The following is an 18,359-nucleotide window of genomic DNA, read 5'->3' as shown; positions in this document are numbered from 1 at the left end:
AGGAATTGGTTCTCCGAGCTCGGGGGTGGCTACCAGTTAGCCTAGGTTGGGAGGTGAGCACTCTCTGGTCATATTTCTGTTTTCTATTATGCAGGAAATTCAGAGGAAAGAGATTAGGAACCATGAAAGAGATATAGAAGATTGTTATTGAAGATACTTGAATTCAGTTGCAGATGTTTGTTAAAAGTTGTTATAGAAATATGTCTCATTCATAGAAAAGAGAAGCTAGTTGTAATTTGTGAAAGTAGACTTGAAGTCTTATTGTTGTGACTATTCAGAGAAAACATTCTGTAAATTGGTAGAATATCTTAGAGATGTTTTAAAAAGAAAAGCTTGTTATTTCTACTTCTGGTTTATTTGAAAAAGAAAAGTTAATTTGTGTTGCATGCAAAACTTCTTGTATTATGGAAAGGAATAAAAGAATTGTTTTCATTTAGATTTTATTTATATTTCACTTGTGGCAAATAGAAGTTTATTGATGTTGAAAGATTTTATGTATTTTTAATGAAAAAAGTAGTTTTATGTAAATATTAGATTAGAGGAGAAAAATCAATGAAAATTCCTTTTATTCTAGAAAAGTATATTGCATCTTTTTAAAAGTATTTTAAATTGTATTTTAGTTAGCATTGATTTAAAAGCTTATTGATTTTATATATATATATATATAAAAATCTGATTTAACTTAATGTTTTTTCCCTTTATTAAATTAGCTTAAAAATTTTGCATGTAAATTCTTTTTTAAAAATTTATATATATTTATATTGAAATAAATTTCATCCTTTTTAACTATGCTTATTTAAGTTATATATATATATATATATATATATATATATATATATATATATATATATATATATATATATATATATATATATATTTATATATATATATATATATATATATTTATATATATATATATTTTTATATATTATATATATATTTTTTTTTAAATTTCAATTAAAAAAAAATATGTTTTGGGTCCCCGTGGACTCCATTGTGTGTACGCACAGTGGACGGCCGCGCGGCGCCCACTGTGTGCACACACAGTGGAGCGGCTTGCGGCTCCCACTGTGTGGGCACTCAGTGGACGGCCACGGCCGCCACTATGTGGCCACACAGTGGGGAGCCACTAGCGACGCCCACTGTGTGGGCACACAGTGGTGCCGCGGCGCCACTGTGAGCTCACACAGTGGTGCATGCGGCCAGCCGCCTCCCAAACTCCCGTGACCTGCGATAAAATGGTTCCATGGCCGCCAAGGGTATCGGCCCAGCCAAAAATATTGACTGTAAAAAAAAATATATGGTTTAAAACCCTAGCCGAATGGGGTTAAGGCAAGTTGTTATTAAAAATAAATAAGTTAATTAGATTAGATAATATATAAGTGGGGAGATTAGAACCCTAATTAGGGTTGGGAGAAATATGAAACAATATTTAGGAAGATATAATGTTTTTTTTAAATTTTGAATTAAAATATTGGTCATTTATGCAAAATATATAATATATATATATATGTATCCATATATATATATGGGTATATATATATATATATATGTAAATATATGAATTTTTGAGTATTTTGAATAAGTAATTAAATTATAAATATATAAATATATGCATATTCAAATATGTATATATGTATATATTTATATAAACCTGATTTTAATTTGGGATAAATTATAAAGAGAAATATAAAAGAATTGAAAAGACTATATAGTCTTATGGGAGAATAAATTAAATTTTTCACTCCTATTGCCTTTAGTTTGATTAATTTAATAAACCTATTGTCTAAGTATCTCTTGGAGATAGAATTTAACCAGTAGGTTTTTCGCAATTAAAATTTAACAATTTATCGATGCTTAGTTCGTTTCAGAATTAGCTCGAATTTAATAATGGAAAAATTTCATTAACGTGTGTCGCAAGAGAGAACTTGTTAATTAATTTAGTATGTTTTAAAAAAAAATTTGTTCCGTTTTTGCCCTAAATTTTGGGCATGACATTTTGGTATCAGAGCAAGGTTTCCACACTAGGAACCTTACTCACTTATGTTTCGCCTTAGAATATTTTTTAAAATTATTTTGTTAATGGAAATTTGAATTTAAATAAATTTAATTATAAAAGAAATAAATTAATTGTTTTTGTCTTATTTTCCTCTTAGGATGCCTCCGTTGACACGACAAGCTTGCAAGCGTGGACGGGGTCCTAGGCGTGAGCGCATAGCACGCGATGAGGTAGAGAGGGAGGCATCGGTTCCAGAGGAGAACCCAGAAGCACCTCCCAAACAGCCAAATGAACCTAATCGAGACCTCTTAGCAGCCATTCAGAATCTTATTGGCATTGTTCAGGAAAGGATCCCACCAGAGAACCCTCGGGTTAGGAGTCATGACTCTGGGAGTCATAGATCTGTTGATAGAGAGCGAAGCAGGAGCCCAGCTCTGATTCCTGTAGAGAGTTAGGGTGGAAATGAGCCAGAGTCGGTGCATATGCCAGGACCACCTCTAGCGGTGGAACCAGTTTATTTTGAGAGAGGTCATCGAGATCCAGGGGATCTCATCAGGGAGGTCATGCACCTCCAACCACCATCCTTCGGAGGTTCTACAGATGGAGTAGAGGCCGAGGCATGGCTTTTGAGTCTTGAGAGGTGCTTTGCGTTGCGTTCTTATGAGAACAACTTGAAAGCACGTGTTGCAATTCATCTTCTGAGAGGGACAGCCTCCACCTGGTGGAGACAGGAAGAGTACAAATGTGGATTAGTTCCTGATACACTCACTTGGGAGATATTCACAGAGAGGTTCCGTGAGAGGTACCTATCAGAACACTTCAGGCAGCGTCGTATAGATGAATTTCATGATCTCCAACAAAAAGGCTTGTCAGTAACCCAGTATGAGAGTAAATTCTTTGAGTTGTTGCCATATGTAGATTATCTAAAGGATGAGAAACTTCTTGTAAACCGCTTCATCAGGGGATTGAATGCCGGTATAGTCAGGCCTGCTAGGATGTCCGCTCCAGAGAGCCTTCGGGTTGCTGTAGAGAAGGCACTGCTTGCTGAGGAAATTCAGGTTAGACCACAGGACAATAGGGATCGGTTTCAGAACCGAAATCCTGCACCTCAGACTTATGGATTCCAGAAACCACATTGGAAGGGGAACAACCAGAATTCTCAGGGGTTCTCCAAACCCCCTCCTCCACAACAGACACCACAGAACCAGAGGCAGAAGCCTCCACAGTATCAGCAGGGCTCCAAGCCCAAGCAGTGGCAGACTCAGGGATAGAAACGTGATCAGAGAGCACAGGGGCAGTACACACAGCCGACGGGGACTCAGCAGTCCTCTAGGGGTGGGTACAGCGGATCCAGTAGGATAGGAGGTCAGGCATTCTCTAGGCCTCAGGGTGCCCAGTTCCAGGCACGGGGTGCTTGCTTTACATGTGGAGCCATGGGGCATTTGGCGAGGGATTGCCCTCAGGGACAGGTAGCAGGGAGTCAGCGGATGGCCACTTCAAAGCCGATAGTTGGTGATATGGGAAGGTCCCATAGAGTATTCGCAGCGGTTGACAACCGCCAGGCTGATCATCAGGCCACGGTTATCGAATCTTCAGGTATAATCAGAGGTAACAATGTATCTATTTTGTTTGATTCAGGAGCTACTGACTCCTTTATATCTCCATCGGTTGTGGAGCATTGCGGGCTAGTGGCAACTAGGCAGGATGTCAGTTGGGAAGTGGAATTAGCTTCAGGGGCTAGAGTGTCAGTGGAATCAGAGGTTAAGGCATGTCAGCTGCAGATTGGCAAGACCACCACTTTAGTAGACCTTAGAGTGACTCCACTTGGATCTTACGGAATCGTACTTGGCATGGATTGGCTTTATGCCCACAGAGCCAAGATGGATTGCCGCCTGAAAAGGATCGAGTGTGAGGATGATCATGGTTCGCCCATAGTTATCACCGGGATTCAGAGGCCCGTGTCTCTTCGTATGATTTCCGCAATGCAGCTTAAGCGGAGCATATGGAAGGGATGTCAGCTTTTTGCTATCACAATCAGTGACAGAGGGGAAGAGGAGGAAAAAGAAACATCGCTGGATGACCATCCTATCCTTAAGGGATATTCAAATGTATTTCCTTCAGAGCTACCGGGAATGCCTCCCTACAGAGAGATTGATTTTCATATAGACCTAGTACTAGGAGCCGAGCCAGTTTCCAGAGCACCTTATAAAATGACCACAAATGAGCTTAATGAACTTAAGATTCAGCTTGAAGAACTTCTTGAGAAGGGTCATATCCGTCCTAGCGTATCCCCGTGGGGTGCACCAGTCATCTTTGTTAAGAAGAAGGATGGATCTCTACGATTGTGTATGGATTATTGGCAGCTAAATAAAGTAACCATCAAGAACCGATATCCTTTGCCTAGGATTGATGATTTGTTTGACCAGCTTCAGGGTGCTAAAGTCTTTTCCAAAATAGATCTGAAGTCAGGATACCATCAGTTGAGAATAGTGGAAAGTGATATCCACAAGACCGCATTTCGCACTAGATATGGTCACTATGAGTTTACCGTAGTCCCCTTTGGACTTACGAATGCCCCAGCAGTTTTTATGAGCCTCATGAATGGGGTGTTCCGTACCTTCCTGGACTGTTTTGTTATTGTGTTCCTCGATGATATACTGATATATTCTCGGAATGAGAAGGAGCATGAGGAGCACCTAAAACAGGTATTGCAGTGTTTGCGGGATAACCAGTTGTTTGGCAGCCTATCGAAGTGTGCTTTCTTTCAGTCTGAGGTCAAGTACCTTGGACACGTTATTTCTGGTGATGGGATCTTAGTTGACCCATCAAAGATTAGGGCTATTATGGATTGGCCAGCGCCTGCCAGTGTGACAGAGGTTAGGAGTTTCATGGGTTTAGCAGGATACTACCGACGTTTTGTCGAGGGTTTCTCCAGAGTCGCACATCCTATTACCTCTCTTCAGCGTAAAGGGAAGAAATTTGAGTGGACAGAGAAGTGCGAGAAGGCCTTTCAGGAACTCAAGAAGGCACTTACTAGCGCTCCTATCCTTGTTGTACCAAATCCTTCAGCTGACTTCATGGTTTGTACAGATGCTTCCCTAGAGGGTTTAGGGGCAGTTCTTATGCAAGGTGGTAGGGCCATAGCTTTCGAGTCTAGGAAACTTAAGACTCATGAACTTAATTATCCCACTCACGACCTTGAGCTCACGGCAGTAGTGCATGAACTTGTGAGGTGGAGACACTTCCTTTTAGGACATCACTTTGAGTTGCATTCAGATCATCAGAGTCTTCAGTACATCTTCACTCAGCCGAACCTTAATGCACGTCAGAGGAGATGGATGGAGTTCTTGTGCGAATATGATTTTGACGTTCACTACATCAAGGGAAAAGAAAATGTAGTTGCAGATGCCTTGAGTAGGAGACGTCACGAGGTTTACACTATATCCATGGGCACAGACTTGAGAGACCGTATACTTCGGCACTTGTCAGAGGATGGATGGTATGCGGAGGTTTGTCAGGTATTACGTTCTCAGGTTACTCTAGAAGGGAAATATGTGGATTATTCTTTGGAGTCCGATGGACTGTTACGCCACAGAGGGCGCATTTATGTACCTTCCTCCGGAGGGTTGCGAGAGTTCATTGTCACGGAAGCTCATAGAGCTCCTTATGCAGCGCATCCCAGGGTTAAGAAGTTGCATGCTGACTTGAGGCAGTTGTATCATTGGCCAGGAATGCGGCAGCTCATTGCTGAGATAGTAGCTCGGTGTCTCGAGTGTCAGAGGGTAAAGGTGGAGCACCGCCATCCAGGTGGGTTGCTTCAGTCTCATGCTATACCAGAGTGGAAGTGGGATACTATATCCATGGATTTCATCATTGGTCTTCCTATGTCTTCTCGTCGCCATGATGCTATCTTGGTGATAGTTGACAAGTTGACCAAAGTAGCTCACTTTTCACCAGTTTGTACTACATTCACAGCTCCAGCAGTAGCACAGGTGTTCTTGCGAGACATTGTTAGGCTTCATGGCATACCCCGCAAGATTATTTCTGACAGGGATTCTCTTTTCACTTCTACCTTTTGGAAGTCATTACAGGCAGCTATGGGCACTAAGCTCAATTTCAGTACAGCCTATCACCCGGAGACAGATGGTTAGACAGAGAGGGTCAATCAGGTGTTAGAGGATATGCTTCGTATGTATGTCATGGATCATCAAACCCGATGGGAGGAGTATCTTCCCTTAGTGGAGTTTGCCTATAACAATGGGCATCACACTTCTTTGGGGATGCCACCCTATCAGGCATTATACGGTAGGCCTTGCAGGACGCCCTTGAGTTGGGATCGCATAGAGGATAGAGTTGCTATTGGTCCTGAGTTAGTTCGGGATATGGAACAACAGGTGGATTTGATTAGGCAGCGTCTCAGAGAGGCTCAAGATAGACAGAAGAAATATGCCGATGCAAAGAGGATAGATCGTAGCTATTTGGTTGGAGACAGAGTTTTCTTGAGAGTGCGACCGCATAAGAGTCCAATCCGTTACGGAAAGGGTTCTAAGCTCACACCTCGCTTTGTAGGACCTTTTGAGATTTTGGAGAGGATAGGCCCAGTTGCCTACCGTTTAGCTTTGCCACCTAGCCTGTCACGCATCCACGATATGTTTCATGTTTCAGTTTTGAGAAAATATATTTATGATGAGTCTCACCTTCTAGATTGGGATGCCTTGCAGGTGGAGTCGGACGGGCAGCTAGCTTTGGAGCCCATTCGCATTTTGGCACGCCGGACATTGGCCCTTTGAGGTCGAGAGCTGGACCAGGTTAAGGTCCAGTGGGATTGTTATGATGAGGTTACGGCTTCATGGGAGGACGCAGCACGTATCAGATCAAAGTACCCTCACCTCTTTGATGAACTCCAAGAGGAAGTTCATGCCTAGAGGGGGAGGATGTGAGGCCTCACCTCGACTCAGTTTGACATTCAGTGGATTTTATATTTTAGAATATTATGGATACTTTATTTTGATGCATTTTGAGACTTAGAACTTATATGATTACAGGATTTGGATAACATTGCTATGATTGATGATTTACTTACATGCTTTTTGAGATAGAACACTACATGATTATTAGATAGAATGATATTGCAATGATAGATGTCGTTATTGAATTTGCAGGACTTTATTCTGAATATAGAACTATGATGTATGTTTAGTTTATGTGAATTGGGATGAAAATTGCTTATGTGAAATTGCTTGGTAAAAGTGGTATTTGATCTGTGCAGATGAAAATTGTATGCTAGTGATGATGTGCATTGTTATATTATTGAATTATATTATATTTGGATATTTGGAAGTACTAATGTGTAAATTGAGATGAGCGGGAAATTTACCATGTGACCATGGAAAATTATGGAGAATCAAACCTAGACTTATGTATGTTCGTAAAGCCAGGATTTGTCTATTTGGAGAGACAACACCCCGTTTGTGTTGTATTTTATTCGTAACAGTATAGGCTGCATGAGTGTTAAGTGTTAATTAAATTTTAATGTGTAAAAACCTCAAGAGACAATTTCATGTTTTATTTTTGTGAAAGTATTTTATTAGTGTCACTTGACACATGTGTGGATTTAAATTTAAATATTTTATTTTGTCTCTTGGTGGGAAAGTGTTTAATTATAGTTTTCTTAAATAAATTAATGTGTTGTCATAAATATTTTGGGAATATAATATTTGGAGTGGTCAACTTATGTTTGACCCGAAAATAAACTTCAGAGGGGTTTAAAATGAGTTAAATGAACACCTAGGGGTAGTTTAATAGGGTTTCCTAAAGCCCATAAGGTATACCTAGGGGTTAGGGGTAATTTTAGGCAAGTTCCTACTTTATAATGATCTTTTTAATGCTTTAAAAATTGGTTTTTTTGAGTTGAGCGAAAATTGAAAATTGAAGTAAAATCAAATCAAGATTTTTCCTCTTGGAAGGAGAGTCTTTTTGCATTTTTGCTTTCTTTCCTTCTTTTTGGTTTTTTTTTAGAATCCTGTGAGAACTCAGAGGGTGAGCTTCTTAAGGAAGATTTTTGGGAATAGCAGGGTAATCACCCACTCTTCATTTTTGGAGACAGAAGAAAATTTAGAAGAAAAATAATGTTATGGAATAGAGGAATTTGAATAAGGGTAGAAGGAAAAAGATTTGTGGATTGGGCAGCTCTTCATCAGATATCATAATAACCTTTGGGCAGATTAAGGTTGGTTTCCATTTTTACTTTTAATATCTTCTTCTTGTTCATGTCTGGAAGTTTGTTGGTGTAAGAAAACTGTATTCTTGGAAGTTTATGTTTGAGAATCTTTTGATATTTTGTTTTATGAATTGATGTGTTTTGGGAGTTTTCTCAAGATCTCTTACTCTTGGGAGAGAAGAGGATCTTGAGGGTGGTAGCAGTGACAGCCCTCGAGTGAGAGACTCTCTTTTGAGAGCGATCACAAGGGATCTTTGTGTGACCCTTGCTGCATGGCCTGTTTGTGCAATGGGGGTCATAAGGAGGGTTATAAGGCTAGAATGCCTTTGGGGGGCATAAGGATTAAGGGGTTGAGAATTCTTGATATTTTTATTGTGCCATGAGGTGGCTTCTTGTTTATTTCATACTTGCAGTTCTCCTCAGGGTATTTGGTCCACTACCACCCCTTTGAAAATGTTCATCACCGAAGTGTGGTGCTGTGAAAGCCAGGTTGGGAATGTGTCTGGAATATCTGAATGCTTTGCTTTCTATGTGTTTGCCTGTTTGTTACCCATCTAGGAATTGGTTCTCCGAGCTCGGGGGTGGCTACCAGTTAGCCTAGGCTGGGAGGTGAGCACTCCGTGGTCATATTTGTGTTTTCTATTATGCAGGAAATTCAGAGGAAAGAGATTAGGAACCATGAAAGAGATACAGAAGATTGTTATTGAAGATACTTGAATTCAGTTGCAGATGTTTGTTAAAAGTTGTTATAGAAATATGCCTCATTCATAGAAAAGAGAAGCTAGTTGTAATTTGTGAAAGTAGACTTGAAGTCTTATTGTTGTGACTATTCAGAGAAAACATTCTGTAAATTGGTAGAATATCTTAGAGATGTTTTAAAAAGAAAAGCTTGTTATTTCTACTTCTGGTTTATTTGAAAAAGAAAAGTTAATTTGTGTTGCATGCAAAGCTTCTTGTATTATGGAAAGGAATAAAAGAATTGTTTTCATTTAGATTTTATTTATATTTCACTTGTGGCAAATAGAAGTTTATTGATGTTGAAAGATTTTATGTATTTTTAATGAAAAAAGTAGTTTTATGTAAATATTAGATTAGAGGAGAAAAATCAATGAAAATTCCTTTTATTCTAGAAAAGTATATTGTATCTTCTTAAAAGTATTTTAAATTGTATTTTAGTTAGCATTGATTTAAAAGCTTATTTTATATATATATATATATATATATATATATATATATATATATATATATCTGATTTAACTTAATGTTTTTTCCCTTTATTAAATTAGCTTAAAAATTTTGCATGTAAATTCTTTTTAAAAAAATTATATATATTTATATTGAAATAAATTTCATCCTTTTTAACTATGCTTATTTAAGTTATGTATATATATATATATATATATATATATATATATATATTTATTTATTTATATATTATATTTTTTTTTTTTTAAAAATTTAAATTAAAAAAAAATATGTTTTGGGTCCCCGCGGACTCCACTGTGTGTACGCACAGTGGACGGCCGCGCGGCGCCCACTGTGTGCACACACAGTGGAGCGGCTTGCGGCTCCCACTGTGTGGGCACTCAGTGGACGGCCACAGCCGCCACTGTGTGGCCACACAGTGGGGAGCCGCTAGCGGCGCCCACTGTGTGGGCACACAGTGGTGCCGCGGCGCCACTGTGAGCTCACACAGTGGTGCGTGGGCCCAGCCGCCTCCCAAACTCCCGTGACCTGCGATAAAATGGTTCCATGGCCGCCAAGGGTATCGGCCCAGCCAAAAATATTGACTGTAAAAAAAAATATATGGTTTAAAACCCTAGCTGAATGGGGTTAGGGCAAGTTGTTATTAAAAATAAATAAGTTAATTAGATTAGATAATATATAAGTGGGGAGATTAGAACCCTAATTAGGGTTGGGGGAAATATGAAACAATATTTAGGAAGATATAATGTTTTTTTTCAATTTAGAATTAAAATATTGGTCATTTATGCAAAATATATAATATATATATATATATATATATATATATATATATATATATATATGTATCCATATATATATATGGGTATATATATATATATGTAAATATATGAATTTTTGAGTATTTTGAATAAGTAATTAAATTATAAATATATAAATATATGCATATTCAAATATGTATATATGTATATATTTATATAAACCTGATTTTAATTTGGGATAAATTATAAAGAGAAATATAAAAGAATTGAAAAGACTATATAGTCTTATGGGAGAATAAATTAAAGTTTTCACTCCTATTGCCTTTAGTTTGATTAATTTAATAAACCTATTGTCTAAGTATCTCTTGGAGATAGAATTTAACCAGTAGGTTTTCCACAATTAAAATTTAACAATTTATCGATGCTTAGTTCGTTTCAGAATTAGCTCGAATTTAATAATGGAAAAATTTCATTAATGTGTGTCGCAAGAGAGAACTTGTTAATTAATTTAGTATGTTTTAAAAAAAAATTTGTTCCGTTTTTGCCCTAAATTTTGGGCATGACATTTGCTGGATAAAGATGCTTGCAGGTTAGTGTTCGTGAAATGGCAAAAAGGGGTAAGCGGGCCCGACCAGAGGATTGTCCGTCAGATTAAAAGACTGTATCTTGTTTTGGGTCCAACGGCTGGCATTTCTTCGCTAACCCAAGATGCACGTGATTTACCTTTCACAAAATAGTGAAAGGGTTGGTGTGTCCCAGAGGTGAGCAATTCCTTTGGTTAAAGGATGATCAGTTCAAAAAAGATCAACGACTGGTGTTGCTTCACTAGCCCAAGATGTACGTGATTTACCTTTCGTGAAGCAGCAAAAAGGTGGAGGGCCGGGGCAAGGTGATCATTGTAAGGGTAACAGACGAGTGTGTTTAAGATCTAATGGTGTTCATTACTTCACGAAGAAGAGTTGCCTGAGATCTAAGATCCACAAAGTAGTGAAAAGGTCAGTGGGCCCAAAGGACAAGAAGATCATAGCTTTTAAAGACCGATTACATAGAAGTTAATCGAACGACTCGCGTGGATTCGTAACCTCAAATCAAACAGAGATTAATATTCACAAAGTAGAAAAATGATGTAGCGGTCACATGGAGGATGACTTGGTAGGACAGATGGGTTGCTCCATGGAAAGGATTAGGGACTTGTCAGATGCATGTGGCTCCGAAGGATAGTTGAGGGCCCGCCTTGATTTAACCAACGGTTATGTTGAAGAAGGTAAAGTAAAACACATGGCAGCCTTAGAATGGAACCCGATGGAGTTAACTGAGGTAATAGCCGACTGCCACGTGACATTTATTAGTTAGTGCTAAAATAAATCAAGTGGTCTCCAAGCTGAAGGCCCACTTTAAAGGTCTAAGTACGTTAAATGGTGTTCATCTCAAGGAGGATCCAATGGTTGTCATTGTTTCACAGCCCGAAGATGCCTGCAGTTTAACCTTTGCAAAATGGCAAAATCCATTAGCCATCATGGTTGTGCGCGGTTAGTTAAGAAGACTGGCAGTCACTGTAGGAAGTAAAGATCGAGCAAGTAGAAAATGATCTGACGGCCACCGTTGTTTTGCATGATCGAAGTGCACAAGGTTTAGTGTTCATGAAGTAGCGAAAAGAAGATGGGGCTTGTCACTAATACACAAGAATTGAAAGGAGTAAAGGCAGTGCAAGTTCCAAGGATCCAACAAACATCGTTTCTTTGTGAAAGAAAAGTGTAGGGGTTTTAAGCTCTGTGAAATGGTGAAATAATGAAACAGAGAAAGACTCCAAGAACTTGTGGTCCATTGGAGCATATATTTTTTTAATTTGATTTGCGAATTCAATTCTGAGGTGATGGCCGAAGCATGCGAGATTAATGCCTCAATTTAATTCCAAGTTTCTAAGTTAGGGTCCACATCAATTGAATATTGGCATCATTTTGACAAGATTGTTGCAGAGGAGCTGGTGCAGAGTGAGTTTCTTCAAGCGAATAACTATGTTTTTTGTGTGTTTTCTTGCTAATTGCAGTTTGAGAATCGCTTTTTTTGTGTGAATCTCAATTGATAATTTCATTAATAGGATGGCGCCAAGAAGGAAGTTCACAAGGAAGATAAATTACCAAGATAGGAAATTATGTGATGACTTCCTGGAACAACTAACCATGTCTACCAATGGCGGGGCCAAAGCTAAAGAATTGGTACGAAAAACCCTCATTTAAGAATTGGAGATAGTCTGTATGACAAAGGCAATTGCTTGAGGGATCCACAGATAGGGATGTCAAGCCTTGGACTTTTCAAGGTAGGTTTTGGTTAGAGACATTCCCCTACCCCACTAAATAGTATATGGAAATTGGATGTGGGAAAGCTTATAGTCCCAAGGGTCTTCATGGATATAGATTTGTTGACCCTGATTGCACAAAATTATGACCTTGTAGCCAAATGTATCAGAAATACAAAGGGAGCAACCTTAATTGAGATTAATGATGATGAGTTTAGGAAGGTTTTCAAGCTAAGTGAAGTGTCCAATTATTTAGAGCCTATCAACTTTGAGACACTAGCACAGGTCTACAATGTACAAAGGGATCACCTAAGGAGTGGCCCATTGAAAGAGTTTTTTGTCAAGATAGGAGGGTTAACTATCGTAGGCCCCAGTACCATGGAACCTTTCTCCCTAAATCTGTTTACTCTAAGGGCTAAGGGCATGTATTGGGCACTTTGTCAGGTTTTTGGAGAAGATGTTGAGAGAAACATGCCAACCCATTACATGCTAATGATTGCACAGATTCTGAACCCCTCTTTGGCAATAACATTTGATTATGTGCCTTACCTCACTGATGCAATTCATGAAGGGCTAGTAGGCATAAAAAATGGTAAGGTGGATAGGCCTTTTGGATTGTACTCCCTTCTCATGCACACGTTTCTATTTAAAGGTGTTGATTATTTTGCTAGTGAAATGGAACTAATCAAGGAAAAAGATGGTGAAGAGATGCCAGTGCAATTATGAAGCATCGTTCTATCTTAGAATAGAGAAGATGCCCGTTACCTAAAGTTTGATAGGTGTTTTGCATCTAAAATTAGGATTCTCTTGTCTACAGAAAACCCTAGGATTCCTAAGGCTCTTTTAGAATTCCTCAGGCCCAAGGAGATTCCTGAGGGTATTAAGATTGTTCATAATTGGGGTGATATGTCTTTGTACCCTATTTCTATAGTTTTTCAGAGTTTATGGTTATAGAGGCACTCCATATTTATTGCCTTATCAAGTCCCACTGAAGATAGGAATTATAGATGTCTTAAGGCAGATTGGAGGTGCGCAAGAGGTAGAGATGACAAATAGATGTAAAGGGACTATTTTCCCAGCTATTACCATGGCTCATCATTTTGTGATCACCAAGGGTGGCTGGAAGTATTTTGAAGAATTCCTTAAACCATATAGGTTGTCTACTATGGTTTCAAGATTTGCAGACCCAAAAGATTTTTTCAATGGCATGTTTAGAAAGAGAGCAGTATGTAAAGGTAGGCCGCACCTATTTCATTTCCCTGAAGATCTGATTAGGAATGAATTTAATTTGGATGAGCGAGAATTGAGGAAAGAGAAGTGGGTAGCATACAAAAAGGCTTTTGATCTCATTCATCAATTTGATAGTAGTTATGACCCTCTTTCTAGTTTTAATCCCTTTGAGGAGAAAATCAAATTCTTAATTCTTTATTTTGAAGACCTCATGCAAACTCTGAAAGAAAAGAGAGAGGCTATAATGAGAGATGATTGTGATAGGGATAGATTGGTTCTAGCTAAGCCTACCTTTGCTAAGGTCATCCCACCTGGTGATTATGTAATGCACAAGATATCAAAATATAGTGTGATGATGTCAGTGACTGGTGAGCCTTCTACTTCAAGAGGGAAAAGAGCAATTGAAGACATCATTGACATCCAAGACTCCCCTAAAATGAAAAGAGTGGGGAAGGAAGTGCAAACCGATGAGCCTCTCTATTCTCCATCTCAATCCCCCATCCACACAGGAGATGCACAGGCGGTGACTGAACATTTGTTATAGTTAGGGAGTCTCAGGGAGATTCCCTACACATATGAGGAAACACAAGAGGGGATGTTAGAAGAGCCACCTAGTGCTGAGATGAACTTGATTGAAGGTGAGCTCAAAGGTAAACAGTTAGACCCAACTGTCAAGCAAGCCAATGAGGAGTTCCTAGCTGATAGTAACTTTATTACAACAGGGGCCTTCATGCAATTTGTATGTAAATAGAACATGGAAGAATTTAAGGCTAGATGTGAAAAAAAGAAGAGTGAGCAGCCTCACAAAGAGGCAACTCTTGTGGAGGAAGAGGTAAAATAAGAAATAATTGAAGAATTCAAGGCCATTACTTCTGAAAAGGGAAGAGAGATGGTATTAAAGGCTGGTGTTTTAATCCTCCCTAAGTGGGATATAGCTGATGTTCTAGTACTTTAAGTGGTCAGGAAGGAAACCAAGCCTATGGAGGGAGTGATATTCAGCAAAGATGATGTTGCTTTAGTCATTTAGTCAATGAAAAAGGATGAAAATAGAAGAAGAAAAGATACCTCAGATTCTAGATTCTTGGGAGGTATGATTGTGAAAAGAGTCCAAGATACAGGGGTGGTAGAAGCTGCTAGCACAGTTTTAGAAACTCCAAAATTTAGTGTAAAAGTGGCAAAGAAGGATGCAAAAGAAAACGCTAATCTCCAATTGAAATTGGAAATAATCTTGAAGGTTTATAATGAGGCCAAATAGGGGATAGCTACCGAGATAGCATCATTTCTAAACTTCAGAGTCAGTTGGAAGGACAACACCATCAAGATGAGTCCTCTACTCTTATGATAATTTCTTCTCCAGCAAGACCTCCACCTACAAGTCCTATCATAGAATATCCCCCTTCTCCTATGCCTTCTGGTTTCCAATCAGTTGAAAGTATTCAACATGAGTTGGAAAAGCTTAAACAGGCTCAAGCCCTATTTGTAAGCAAATATGAGGAAAAGGTAAAGGCTACAATTTTGAAATTTTCTGATTCAGTTAGGGCCTCTATTGTGCATACTTCCATGAAGAGGATTCTGAATATTTTGACTGAATTAAGACAAGATGAGACCACTTTGGAACCAATTCTAAGTAAGTGGATGCCTAGGGAAAAGGAGTTAGAGCTTATATGTACATCCCATGCAGATGAAGAGGCAAATGAGAGTCTCAGATCCACCTATGAATTTATAAAAGAAATGAATATACTCTCAGAAGAAAGGGTAGGTGTGAAGAGAAAAGCCCAATTGTATAGGAAGGAATATTCTGATTAAAAAATATGAGTTGTTCCCTGGCATTTTATTGGTCCAACTCAGCTAAAGGAGGAGAAGGCATGGTTGGATGAACTGGACCACAAATTGTCCCAAAGGGTTAATGAAATCATCAACACTGATGACACGTCCTTATTTGTCAAGACAATTGAGGAGATTAAAAAGGTAAAGTCACATTATGGTTTCATAGAGACAAAAATTGGGCAGTTAAGGGTCACTTGGAAAAGACTAGAAGGGATGAAGAAGAGTATTGTTAGCTTCTCTTGGCCAAGTGATGATGTGTTAGAGGAGTGGAAGGACAAGTATGTTGGACAAAGAGAAGATATTCTAGAACAATTAGGAGATGTTGCAGTAGAACAACAAACTGAAGAGGCTGATGATACTGAAAAGGACTTGTAACTATTTTTTGAAGGATATTGCGGTTTGTAACAAAATTTTCCTAGGAATGTCTGAAGCTTGTATGCATCCATGATATTATAAATGGATACTAGGACTCGTTAAAAGGGGGATCACAAGAATTTTTGTAAGAAAACTCTGTAGAAATATATCTAGGGTTTTTTCTGGTTTTTACAGAGAATGCTTTGAATCATGTAAAGAATATTTTCAAAATGAATATAAAGATATAGATCAATACTTTTCAGGCCTAAATCTGTGTTTCCTTCTGGAGTACAATTGTTAATTTTTTGGTTTCATTTGAATAGTGTAGGGTTATTTGATTGAACATGGATTGTAAGGCAATCATATGGGTATGTTTCTAGCTTTCCTCTTCAAGGAAGAGGAATTAAATATGCATGAAATGTCTCCATCAGTAAATTAATTGTTTGCTCATTCTAAATTTGATGAACAGTTTTAGTTTTAAGAAGATAAAATCATGTACATGTAAGGCATGTATGGGGTTAACATAAGGCCGAGGTGGTGAAATGGATGAGATTGTTTAGTTTTTTTTTTTGAGATATAATTTTATTTGGGTGACTCTGTAGCCCGAATAAGGCACTGGTATCCAATTGTGGGATTCTTTCTATCTTTCTTGAAGATCAATACTGAAAATGTATACAAGTTTTTCTTCTAATGTTTTAGTTACGTTGAGGTGATGAAATCCACTGGTTTTTGACAGTGGTTTACTGTGGATCTCATTTTTAAAGTGTGAAAATATTCAAAGAAGGTATACCCACTTGAACTTTGGATAAGTTCAAAGTGTAGAAGGTTCTAAAACCTTGTTATATATTACTCTAAAGTTCTTTTCCCTTGATCTCTTCATATGCAGACAAAGTTATTCATTTTCTTGTAGGATGATAGGAGGGAAATCAAAATTTGAGACTAACAAAAGTGGCGACTCTGCCGAGGAGAGTCATAGTGCAAATCTATGTTACAGATTGGTTCCTGAATTAGTTTAGAAAGTTTGTTTGGATTTCTGTGATGTTGCGGAAGATCACGTTATCTCTCATTTGTGCTATCTTTCTCTTTGAAAATCTTTGGGATTTTTTAAATCTTTGCATGTGATTTGTTTAAGCTTGTTTTCTTATTTCCCCACAACCTGTGTGGGTAGCGACTCTGACAAGTATAACCAGTCCTTTTAAATAAGTGTAACTCTTTTAAGAAAAACAAGTATAATGCAGAGAGGAAGAAACACCAGGTCTTTCATGAGGAAACATCCTCATGAGATGTTGCTAGAGGTATTACCTGAATAGGAATGGAGAGGCTAGAAAAGATCAGTCATACATGAGCCATCTAATGCTTCTTGGGTATAGAAGAGCATCAATATGGGTAAGTCATCTGAGAGACCCATATATGCAAATTCAAATTCTTCTTCCCGCGAATCTGAGCAAGATATTTTAGGTTTTTATTATGGTTTGTTTGGTAATATTGAAGATTTCCAAGTTTTAAATCAGGGGATCTCCCATGTTAGTTTGTCTGGGAAGGACAGGAATAGTTCAAATATTAAGAGAGATTTTGTACCTAGGACAGTTGATGGAAACATCAGTTTAATTGATATTGACCAAGTCAATGTGTCAGACTCTAAAGAAATCTTCCTTGATGAAGATAAGTTATCCCAATAAATTGAAGTCCTAAATAGAAAAGTCCATCATTTAATTTCCTTAAGAGCACAAAAGGAAGCAAATAAGGAAAGAGAGGTAAAAGCAAAATTGATGGAGAGAGATAGGCTTTTAAGACAGATTGTTGATCTTGAGTTATTCACCCAAGAGAAAGCCAAGAGTGAGGATGAGGGTCTAGTCATCAGAGAAATTCTTGTCACAAAAGACCAACCCTACATACAAATCTGTTGTACAACCAAATAGGGAAATCCTTAGTGACCCACAACCTATTAGAAATAATGTAGACAAGGGAAAACATAAGTGCATGGAAGATGGGTCTAGATCTAAGACTACAACGAAAATTTCTCATATGTTATCTACACATGAGAGAGAGATGGAGAGGATGCGAAAAGAGAAAGAAGATCTGCAAATGGAGTTGGAAAAGGCTGAATTAGAAGCAACCAATTTAGAGGTTAAAAGAAAGATTAAATATCTAAAAGCTCCTCCTATAATTTTCCCTTCAGCAGACCCAAATAAACTTGTTCCTCAGCAAGCTTCACTCCCTCTAGTCAAAGTTCTGTCAACCTTGCCTATGAGAACTATCCCAGCTAATTTAGCCCATGTTAATAACCAAGGTAACCAAATCCCTCTGACTCATAGCCCTAATGAAAGAGTGAAAATGGGAAATAACCTTTTTGCTAACCAATTCTTGAGAAGACCCATTAATTTGGAACTATATAGGCAACTCTTCTTTGATGGAATCCCAGGATATCCTAACCATGTTCCTATAGAATTAAGGGATAGACTCCACAAA

This window comes from Cryptomeria japonica, chromosome 7, assembly GCF_030272615.1.
Source record: "Cryptomeria japonica chromosome 7, Sugi_1.0, whole genome shotgun sequence".
In the NCBI taxonomy this organism is placed as follows: domain Eukaryota; kingdom Viridiplantae; phylum Streptophyta; class Pinopsida; order Cupressales; family Cupressaceae; genus Cryptomeria; species Cryptomeria japonica.
Note: the sequence above shows the minus strand (reverse complement) of the source record.